Source organism: Amblyomma maculatum, chromosome 2 (assembly GCF_055883805.1).
Source record: "Amblyomma maculatum isolate TAMU_Amacu chromosome 2, ASM5588380v1, whole genome shotgun sequence".
In the NCBI taxonomy this organism is placed as follows: Eukaryota; Metazoa; Arthropoda; class Arachnida; order Ixodida; family Ixodidae; genus Amblyomma; species Amblyomma maculatum.
Window position 1 is genome coordinate 135519150 of NC_139345.1, and position 12119 is coordinate 135531268.

Genomic DNA, 12119 nt, shown 5'->3' on the forward strand with positions numbered 1-12119 from the left:
CTAACAAATAATCCTGATATTTGTTCAGACATAATTTATTTAACGGCATTACCGGTTCCTTTAACGAAAAGAGAACAACTGTTAAACAAATCAGATGTTACAGCAGAGCTATAATTATGAAAGAATTAACACTGAATTAGATTATTTCGTTGTCCAGTTCAAAAATCAATATTTATTGCGCACTGTTGAGCAAAATTGGGATTTATTCAAAACTACCCTAAGTAACGTTATCGACAACCTTGTGTCTCTTACGTCTATTAGATGTAGCAGCAATACACCATGGTTTAATCACAAGCTGCGGCGTATGAATAACAAAAAAAGCGACTTTACCGGCAGGCCAAAAAATTGTAGTTTAGGCACGTGGCAAAAGTATAAGAAATGCGACCGAGAATACCAGTAAGTAATAAAATCCACTCGACAGCAAATTTTCAATCATGACTTGTCCTGTCTGTTAACCAATAACCCTCGTAAATTTTGGCGCATCATAAATCCTACCTTTCATCCTGACATTTTACTTTCCGACAGTAGCGGCGTCATAATCAATGCATTCGATTGTGCTTCTCATCAGTTTTTACCAACGAAGACATTAGCTCATCTCCAATCTTAAATACATTTCATGACATCTGCATGCCTGACATAGTTATTAACGAAGCAAGTATTTAAGCTTTATTAAACAACTTCAAAATACAAGTAGCTCGGATCACCTTGGCTTTAACTATAAGGTGCTGAAAATATATCCAGAAGCATCTCCGCTATCTTGTCCTGTTTATTCTCGCAGTCGTTATCGAACGGACTAATTCCTAATGACTGGCGTGTAGCAAAGGTAATACCTGTATTCAAATCAGGTGAACCTTTATCCCCACTTAGCTATTGACCCATCTCGTTAACCAGCAACTTTTTCAAACTTCTAGAGCATATCATTCATAGCCAAGTCATTAACTACCTCGAAGATCATAAAAATATTTTCAAATATCAGCACGGTTTTCGCAAGGGGTTTTCATGTGACACTCAACTTAGCTGGCTTTGTTTATGACTTACAATCATCACTTAACGCAGGCTTTCAGGTCGATGCAGTTTTTCTGAATTTTTCAAAAGCATTCGATTGGGTCCCTCATCATAGACTTTTACTAAAACTAGCATAGCTTAATATCCACCCTAATGTGCTTGCCTGGATTAAGGACTTTCTTCTAAATCTCAGTATACTTCAGTTAATAATTCCAACTCTTCTTCGACTTATGTGACATCTGGTGTACTCCAAGAAAACGAGCTTGGTCCTTTGCTTTTTCTAATCTATATTAATGATTTACTTGCCTGTGTAACATCTAGAGTTCGTCTTTTCGCAGATGACTGCGTAATTTACCGTAACATTATTAATGACAGAGACCGCCAATTCTTACAATCTGACCTGAACGCAGTAAGCTCATGGTGCTCATCCTGGTTAATGACATTAAACGTTTCTAAAGCTAAACAGATATCTTTCACTTGTCTTACAGATCGCATTTCAACCACTTACATGCTCAATGACAATGCTTTTGAACTAACAAACACTTACAAATACCTCGGCGTGCACCTTCAGTTTGATCTAACATGGCATCACCATATCGACCTCACCCTAGCTGCTGCTTACCGTTCACTTGGTCTTCTTAAATGTACTCTCAAACACGCTCCTATCCATGGTAAAAAACTTACTTATATCACTCTAATACGCCCTAAAATTGAAAATGTCGCGGCTATCTGGGACCCTGATCAAACCTATGTTATGACCAACATTGAATCCTTGCAGAACCGTGCTGCGCGTTTTATTCTTTCTGACTTCTTAGCTCTCACTAGCATCAGAGCATTAAAACAACGTGCTGAACAGGAAGACGTTTCATGTAGTCGTAAACACGCTCGGTTAATACTTTCCAGAAGCTTTATCACCATCCACTACTGCGCAGTGATTTGTTTCAGTCGCTTTATGTCATTTTTTCACGACCTGATCATGTCTTCAAAGTTAGACGCGCAAAGTGTCATTTATCATCTTATGCCGATTCATTCATACCTCGCACTATCATTGAATGGAATGACTTGTCATCGCACATCGCTAGAGAAACTAACATAAAAAGTTCCAAGAGCTACTTTGCTGTGACGGAAATGTGTAGGATATATTTTTCTGTTGTTTTTCTTTCCTCTATTGATGTTATATTTAATGTTTCCTATCGTAATTGTTGCTAATTGCATCGTGTTTTTTACAATTATATCCCCCCCCCCTATGTAATACCCTCCTTTGGAGTGCCTTTAGGGGTAACCGGAATAAATAAATAAATATAAAAACGACCATACAGACCCTTCGTTTTGTGTACTGGGTGGAAGGAAAAGTCTTCAAAGCACATTGTGCGCATGCGGTTAGCTGGTCACAACTTCGCAACCTCGAAAATGTTTTTGATGTCAGCGCACATCTACTAATGGGCAGCTTTATTACGCTCAGTTTTTCAAACTGACCATTTTAGAACCTGCGAACTTGGTATTTACCAGTGTGCCACTCATGAAGTGGAGAAAACGAAGAAAACGTGCAAAATCCGGACTTCACTATAACCAAGTTGCCTCCTGCAAGAAACAGGAATTTTTCATTGACACCTGACAGCTGTTGCTAATTTGTAGCCGTAAAATATTTTGGTGGGTTGTACTTGGGGGGGGGGGGCGCTTTTTATGCCGGCCAGTAGTGATGACATTAACCTTGGCATCCATAGCAATGTGATGGGATGTTAGTGTGCTGTGTAGTCGCTTTTAAAGCAATGTCGTTAGTGTGCTGTGTAGTCGCTTTTAAAGCAATCTGCCGCATGACCCGACCCGGAAAAAGTAGGCCTAGTGAATGGCGCAGAGGCCTGTCTCCTTCAAGGACATCAGCAAGGGACTGTGGGCGGATTAGTGATTTCTGGTAGAGAAGAGCAAATGACCGTCCGTAACAACAGGAAGCTCGTGAACTACATACCCGGTCTGGTGATATCAGCGATGGCAGTCAAGCATCTGATCAGCACACCAGAAGTAGTCCAAGAGTCCAAGGCGCCCTTCTCGCTGGATGAGGGGCAAGAAGAGGGGGCGAGGCCTAGAATGAACTTTCCGAGAGGGCATCCAAGGCTGCCTCAACGGAGGCGCAGGAGGATGGTTCCAGCTCGATGGGGGATATTTTACTAGAAGCAGCGGAAGGCTTGGCTGGCATTATTGCATCGGTTTGGATGGTAGGCCTTGGCTGCCATCTTGAAGGCTGAGTTTGCAAAAAAGATGTCAACTTATCAGTACAGGCAACCCACTGTTATGAGCCGCCTTTTCTAAGGAGTTGACTTCATCATTTCTTAGAATAGGTGAGTGTCCTGGTATCCAGAGCATCGACAGCTGGAAGCCTGCATCCTTCACTGAGTGAAAGCGAGCTCGAAGGAGCAGTACCGACAGCTGAGAGGAATGAGGGTCAACCTAAAGCTGAAAAGCAGGCCTATAGTCACACAGAACCACAAATGGTCCATGTGCAGCGATGGTCTCCAAAGACGTCATTCACCAGATGGAGACTGGTGAGTGCCTCGGTGGTAAAGCTGCCAGGGAACTTCAGCCTAGAGGAACGAAAACCATTCAACCCCGGGGCAACAAGGACAGCAGTCGCGTGACCAGAGGAGAACAGCACCAAGCCATCCACGATAAGAGGGCAGTCCTCATAATCCCTTCCAGGAAAGAAGCAGGAGCCTGGTTGATGACAGCGACAGGGGAGAGCCGCTTAGAAACTCCGTTGATGTTGGGAAGGACCTGATTTGCGGTACCAGTGCGTAGAGGTAGCAAAACAGAGCACCTGAAAGTGAGGAGGATGGTTTCCGCATTGGCCGTCAACACGTTCCCCGTCCGTGAGTGCGGGATAAAGCTAATGATTGCCAACATGGCAGTACAACTAATCTGCAAGTGCTATATAAAAGATAAGAATGAATATTATTTACGTATTATTTACGTATTTTAAAGCGTTATTCGGCCCGATGGAGTCAAGCACAACTACGGAGTGAAGTACATCTCCACCCTGAATACAGTAGTCAGTTTTAATCCCTTATGCGGGATTTACGCCTAAAGGTTTCGTCAAGTTACCATATGCAGCAACTACATTCCAGCAGGCAGAGTCTTCGAATGCAAAAGTTTTTGGTTGCTTCATTCGTAAAGAAAAATAATTGCAGGAGTGCACTTAAACCTGGTTAAGAGCGGAAACGGCGAATGCCGCTTCTCAGTATTTATTTTCTTTAACTGCATTGTCGAGATCATGGTATCTGTTGCCATCATCACTATCGCTGCTATTTTTATGTTAAACCACATTCGGCATCCTTTTAGTCGCTGTTATCATCATTGTCGTGGCTACTACGAATCTTGCGTAAGAGGAGACTTACAATCTGTTTCTAAAAAGCGAAGCGTGGCCTGATGGTGTGCACGCTCGATAGAGATCGGAGGGATAGTGGTTCGATTCCTGGATCAGACAGATATTTTTCTGAACTGCCATTTCTTACGAACATCTCCGCTGCCCATGAGCCTAGAAAACTTTCTGGTTTCATTTTGCTGCTGGAGCGGTTGATATAATGATTAGAAATATCTGAAATATAAATAACAGTTGGGAACACAATAGTACTAGCCAAGCATCAACGGTAGCAAGTTGCTTTTCCTGAAGGATTACAATCAAGCAGAATTCCTCATGAAATCCTCCTTCAAGATTAAAGTATGGCAAGAGCAAGCAAACAAGACATCTTGGAATCGCTCTTCAAACTTTCCGTGAGTTCATTCGTACTTTCAGTGCACAAAGCCACAGAGCGTATATACTAATTCTGTGACTATGTATCATCCACAATTCAATTTTTTTTTATTGAACCGACGCCGATACTTGATTGTTCTAGACAGCTGCTGCTGCATTGAGTGTGCAGACAGCTTTATACTGGGTGGGCAGAGGAGCAGAACACAGTCAGAGACAATCCTGCCTCTGATATATGTGGCTCTAATCGTTCTGCAAACAACTTTGTACTCGAAAAAGTTATAACAGGTGCGCGATTTTTTATGTTAGTCTATTTTTATCCCCTGGTGTAAACAAGGGTTTGTCGTAAAAATTAAATTGAAGTGTTATATCTTTATCGACAAAATGAACAAGCGAGCGACAATCCAAACTACTGCTTTCAGCAATAAATGAAACATTAATTTTTGATGAAAGAGAACGTCTACTGCTGTATTATCGCCCTCAGGACTGTAATTCCAGTAATTACACCAAGTGCTTTACAAAGTATTTAATACGTTACGTTAAACTACATACCTCGAGGACATTACATTTGGCTCCATCATGACCTTTACAGTTCTCTCCGATGTGTTTAGGAAAAAACAATTATAAAATGTTTTGCACTAAATTAACACTAAAAAGTATGCTAATTTGATAATTATTGCTTACGTTTGCTCAAAACAGCTCTTCGGGGTCTTCAGAATGCCACACTTGTCTTTTATTTACTTTCTATTGCCCCCGCCACCGGCAGATCGTGAGCCAGTTTGAAAAGATCGGTTTATTCGGTCAACCGTTGCGTTCTTTGAAGGGTTCAAGCTGTATCACAGAAGCCTATCGAATATTTTTCGATTGTGCTCGACAAATTTAAAAGGTTCAATAGCACTTGAAGCATGTTTTACGAAAAAGCGACAGGCATGAGCATCAGCATGCCGACCATAATAATCAGTGCCTGAGTTGACTTTTTGGGAATGAACAATGGCGCAAATCTCTCACTGCGCGAAACAGTGGAGCGCAAGAGCGCTCCCCGTTTGTATGAAATCTTTATTTTTGTTTAGAAGGAAGCGGCATAACGCTAAACGCAACACTAGACCAACGCGTTCGAACTTTACAGCGCACGAGTGCAGTGGAGAGCGGTTATTTTCTAACGTATAGAAACAGCGGTCGCCGACACTCCGCCCCATGCCTAAATCAGCAGAGATAACAGCAGAAACAATGAAGAGACCACACCAATGACGTTTCGTGGCATAATTGCAACGACTAAGTTTTATCGGCCTATAGTGTGCTGAAAGACCATGTACATTTCAATATTGGTACAACGCCACCAGGTGCACTCACACCCCTAAACAAGGGCAAATGGTCTAGCAGGTTCGTTTTGCTTATAGGCAAAACGAATTGCCTGTTTCTTCAATACTCATCAATCTTTTTTGCTGAAGAATGAAGAGGCATGACATTTAATTTAAGAAGAACGTAGTTGTTATTGAGCGCGTTATATTTTCTACCTTCTCTCCAGCATCTTGGTGTTGTATTTGTATGGAAAGCAATAAAATTTGCGCAAACCGTAGCCCTACTCAACTTTCTGTAATATATGAGGCGTAATCATTACCCTTTCCAGCCCTGTGCGCAGCCAGATGATTTTGAGCACTTGTGTGTCGTCTCGCAAGCACACTGCGAACATGGAATATGAAAACGTGGACGCATGCCGTTCTTTACGTATATCTACGAGGAAACAGTTGAATCTGTATTATGGTTTTCTCTCAAGCCACGCCATATAGGTAGTGATCTCCTTCATGTGGGGTCGGAGAACATGCTTGATCGGCTCGAAACGTTCAAAATTAATTTGCCCCAGGTCCGAAAGGCGACAGCTAGTGCGAGAAATGGTTGAACCAGCTTGGCGGTAGGTGACGACGAGCGCGATTTTCACGCCGTCAAAAGGAATGATGTATAGTATTTGAGAATGGTTTGCGAAGAAACGGTGAGCTCCTTTGAAGCTAGAGTCAGCAATGTGTTTGCAAATGTTGCTTGGAACCACATTCCTCCCGACACTGAGCTAAGAAATCTCATCGCTTTCAATACCACATCGGTAGGCTACTTACATTGTGAAGTTAGACAGGCACAAATTAGAGAGAGAGAGAGAGATATTTTAATGGGAACAGGAGATGTCTGCCTGGTGATAAGCCCAGCATGCTACTCCTGATGAGGGTTGAGGGATGAGGGTGACAGAGTGTGAGAGGGGAAGGGGAAATAAATGAGAAAAAAAAGAGAATCGATGTCGCACACTTTCACACGCACATAATCACACATAAATGAGTTTTAAAGGGTATTGATCAACCCTGTGTCCTTAAGAAAAGTTAACTTTCACATGCACATAATCACACACAGATAAGTTTTAAAGGGTATTAATCAACCCTGTGTCCTTCAGAAAAGTTAGTAAGGCCTTGGTAGCTCGCGCAGCAGACAATCCGTCGCACCAAGGAAACAGGACATGTTCAAGGCGCAAGGTTGTGTCTTTAGGTAAGCTTAAATTATTGCGCAGTGTCCTGCGATGTGCAGTAAACCATTGACAGGAGGTTACCAAATGTTCAAAAGTTTCACATACATCACATGTAGAGCACAGAGGCCTGCTCGCTATGCCTATTTTATGTAGGAAGTAGTTTGTGTATGACACATTCAAGCGGATTCAGTGTAGACAGTTTCGATGCCACCTGTTCAAATTGTGAGGAATTCGAAAGATGCAAATGGGATCTATTCCGTGTAGTGGTCGATATTGATGGTTCGGGTCAAACCACAGAGAGCGTTGTAATCGCCATGATTCAGTTGCTACAAGTCTTGCTGCATCTCTTCGTGAGAATGGTACTGAAATTGTCCTTGTGGAATATTTTAGTTCTTTTGCAGCGGCGTCGGCGAAGTCGTTGCCCGCGATGCCGCAGTGAGCAGGTAACCACTGTAGCACAATGCTGTGACTCAGGTCATAGGCCTCTGTATGTAGCTTATTTATGTCAATGACGAGCCCTTCCTGAATTCTTGATGATTTAGGCAATTGTAGTGCAGCGCGACAATCGCTGAAGATAACCCATGCTGCAGGGTGTTGTTGTAGAATATATATAATTGTTCTCTCAGAGCTATTAACTCAGTAGCCACAGCTGAAGTGCGATGACTGAGTGTTGCCGAGATTGTGGTGTGCATTGATGGTATCCACACGCCGATGGATGATCCTGGCACAAATTAGAGGATAGCAATTAGGCGACTGATAAAGTTTATATAGGCAAACGAGGATTGAATGAAGAGCCACTAATGGCTCCCACTAACTTTTTTCTGCCATACCCTTAAAACCAAGGCTTAAGTGTCCCTCTCCCACAATTTTTGGTATTTTACTGCTGCATCGACCAGTCTGTTCTAGGTCATATCGTCTGCGATCTCCATCCCATAGGAACAGAACCATAGCATTAGGTGTTTTCAGGTGACATCATGATGCCCTGCAACTCGTACACCAGTCACTGCCCGGATTGGCATCTATCAGCTGTCCGCCGTTTAACTCGACTGCGTCACGTAGACTTGTGACATATCCCACCGCACTCGTTAACGCTTTTCTGTTTTAAGTTATGCTGATTCCAAAATGGATATCTTTATTATGCTGGGTTTTGAATATCAGCTGAAGCTTACAGAACAGAAGGAAAGTTCTTCTGTACGACACCATATTCCTACGCTTGCGAAAAAGCAACTGGTTCCTCCTAAATGTTATCAAGTATTTCTGCCAAAAGCCTCCTTTGATTTGGTGCGGTGAAAACAATAGTACTTTATTGTGTTTAGGCTCCTTGAAAAAAATCGATAAAACTAAGACAACTTTACAATTAAAATTCTTTTTAAGATGTTCTTATCAGTTCTGCTTTCTGGCGATTCTATAAAGCACATAATAGTCTTACATCACTGTTCCAAAAGGCAATATAGTGCTGGTAGTACAATATGTGCGAACTCTATCTTGTTAATGTTCTTCTCGTAAACACCAAAACCAATACAACCTATTGTAAATTGTTGATCGTTAGACTGTAAATAGGTAGACAAAAGCGTACGTGAAGAAGGAGAGTATTTAAAGCGTTTAATTCAGACGCTGTAGGTGTTCGGCCTTTAAAGATGATACTATCCCTTGGGCCCAACGGGGAGCGCGCAGTGGCCATAGCACGAATAAAAGTTCCATCCCCTACAGGTGCATGGTGACGGGCAGAGGCGATCCATAGGGCAAACCTGCAAATAATTAAGTGGATATTAGTGTCTTCACTGGGGCTGCCTGGTATTTGTTTGAATATTAGGTCTTCAAATCGAAATGTTGGCAAGTGGACTAATGCTTCTTAAACTTTCAGTGCTGCAGAACTACTATCCGCATAATCGCAGAACGCGATGTCTGAATCCGATGTTACTTTTAACCTTTTCGACTGCGGTAAGGTGAAAGGAGGAGAAAAACACAGCTTCTTCACGGAGGGCCTACACGTGTTTACGGTCCTGGTAAGCAAAAATTACGGCGTGATGTAGGGAGGAGAGAAAAATCTGTGATGCGTACTAAGAGAGAACAAAAACGGCGGGGAACACTCCATATGCCCCAAAGAGGTTCACAGGGAAGCGAAACGGCTTCTGCTTCATTGCTGCGAGGCTAAAGGCAGAGGGGAGCTCGCCTCGCCATGCATTCAATGCTAGGCGCGTTTGACTATGCTTTCTGTCGTGGCTCTGCTACTTCGGTAATTATGGATGGTTGTCCGGGCAGTGCTGGTTGTCTGACGAGGAGTACGATTATGTGAGGTGACGTTAACAACAGCTGGCAAGACGATAGAGGCAGTAGGAATCAACAGAGGTTGATGTCATTGTTTAGAGACAGAACAATGCGGATGCGCAGAGGCAGAATGTACAGAAAAAAGTGAAGCAAGAAACCCTTAAGAAGGGCAATAGAATAGTTGTAGAGAGCTTGTAATTCAAAATGTTCTTGTGGAAGTTGTTAAGATAGAGTAAAACTGCTTCACTAACAAAATCGTGTTTGCTTACTATGCTGCAAAGTATAACTCGTATGCAGCGCCATTGCCAATAAAAGCATTACATTAAGACGACCGTCTTTGCGAGGGACGCGCAATGTGTGGTCTCGAAGCATGGACCCCTGATTAGCAGAGCAAAATAACATTTATTAATTGAGACAAGAAACACAATATTGTCAAAACGTCCAGCTGCGGCACATTCTTCTGTGATTAACTGAGTTAAATCGTCTGTAATTTTTATTTTTCCCTTGTAAGAATTCCGCCTTTCGACTCCTCTCGAATCAAAAGACTGCTTTCATATAATGAACATATATATTGCAAATTGTGGCGACTGCGTGAGACTGTTGCCAATGCTTGTTCATTGAGAAGTAAACATCGAAGGGGAGTTTGAGGCAAAAACCAGAAGACGAATTACACATATGGCCATGCAAGGAAATCTTGCCACAGAATTAAACATCCTATTAACCATAGGCACCATATCTTAGGAACATTTTTTACTTCAGGAAGTGCAATTTGATTGCAATAATGCACACTTTTTCTGAGTGCGAGTACACCAAAGATATGCAAAAAAGAATGCATTAGCACTGTAGCTCTCTCTCTATGACTCCGCTTCAAAAACAAAGGCCTTAATGAGGCCTCGTTCTGCTGATGTCTCGTGTCAATGAAGAACTCCTTGGCAATCGAATACTCTCTAAAACGCAGAGTGACGTAATTACAGCCCAGTGCCAGCAAAAATTGAGAATTTAGCAATTTTCGTGAATTCACCTTTTTTGCAGCGCTCTAAAACCAGTACTCGTGCCTCGGTGGTTGAGTGGTTACAGTGCAGGGCTCGTGAAGCCGAGGACGGCGGATGAAATCCTGAGAGTGGAGCTAGTTTTTTAAAGGAGGGAAAAAGTAAAGCGCCCAAAGACTGTGTAAAGCTCATGCCCGTTAAAAAAACTTCATGTGGTCTGACTTTCCGGAATCGTCCATAACAGCGTTAGACAGCTGGAGTCGCTTTGGGGTGCTAATGGGGGATGCGGGTCTAAAACCCCAAAATAATGTGCTTTTAAGGTGTGTAATTTTTATCGTCCATCAATAAAAGCATCTTCTCAATAATTGTAATCTGTGCATTAAAAATTAGAATTATTCTTTTTTTTATAGATCGGGTGCTCTTATGAAAGAAAGTGCCTATGAATGCCCGTATTAAAGACGCATCCGCTTAGCAGACAATAAACTGAACGTGCAGTGTATCCCCAAGGTCAAATGCTTGGGTTTCGCAGTCTCTAAGCAAATAACACCTGCTAACTATAACACCGCTCGTAGCTAAAACTAAAAAGCAGAAAGAAAATACAGATTTCGGACTGTAGCAACAGTGAATTCGCTGGTAAAGTGAAGTAAAAGCTTTTATTGACTTAAACGCATCACACAGCCTTCGAACGTTGTTTCAACCTACTCGGAGCCTGTCTAACAAAAGTGCTCAACAAGCTGGAGATAGAACGTGGAGCCTAGAAGAAGAGGCAGGCACCCTCCCCCCTCCTCCCAGCAAGCAACGAAAGAAAACATTTCACGGGCAGAGTCAAGGGCGTTCGAGAAATGCAAAGCTGAAAAATGAAAGGCAATAAACTCGGAGCAATCGATGCAGTCTAGTGTTTCTTGAAAAGAACGACCCACCATATGCACCAGCAAACTTGATTTATTAATATAGGCTATATAACAGACGAAGGCGGGCTAGTTGGTGGTTGACTACGGAATGTATATTGCAACCGCGCGAAGCGACAGGGACAAAAAGAAACCACAAGACAAAAATGCGGAACTTCAACTAATCTTTATTACAAAGAAAACCTGACTTATACACGTTTCCCAATCCCACCTGATAAACAGCAGACGTCATATCATATATACGCGGTAATGAGCGTGGCACGAGTTAGCATCTACATAGTTGAACTCCTTCATGGAGAGCGCAACTGAAGTAGTGCTTATACAGCGGTCATTCTATTTTTTTTTATGCTATAGGCTTCAAACGTTTCCTACTGAGATGGTTCGCAAATTATTTCAGAACAATTCTGTCATGGAAGCCAGGCCTGCAGTTAAGGAAATGGCGGAAATGTTTTGCAGTTTATCATCCCCCGGCAATGCTTCAACGGCTGCTCGGTGCTCTCTTCCTTCCAGTCTTTTCCTTCGCCACATAATGCAAACTGGACATTACTTGAATGTTCAACTTCAGGAGCGCCACGCAGCCCGTGAATCATTGGCGGGGGTGGTAAACTGGCAAAACATTGTTGCCATTGCCATAACTGCACGCCCAGGTTCCGTGACACAATTGTCCTGAAAAAATTACCGAACCAGCTCAACAGGGAAAT

General features: G+C 42.6%; 1 long non-coding RNA gene across 1 annotated transcript in view; it reads right to left on the bottom strand.

Moving 5' to 3' along the window:
* Window positions 1-8836: 8836 nt before the first annotated feature.
* Window positions 8837-12119, bottom strand: part of LOC146199943 (uncharacterized) — a 49946-nt gene continuing 46663 nt past the window's right edge. The window contains exon 4 of the long non-coding RNA XR_014704782.1: window positions 8837-9001. This is a non-coding gene — a long non-coding RNA (uncharacterized LOC146199943). The remainder of the gene's footprint in view (window positions 9002-12119) is intronic.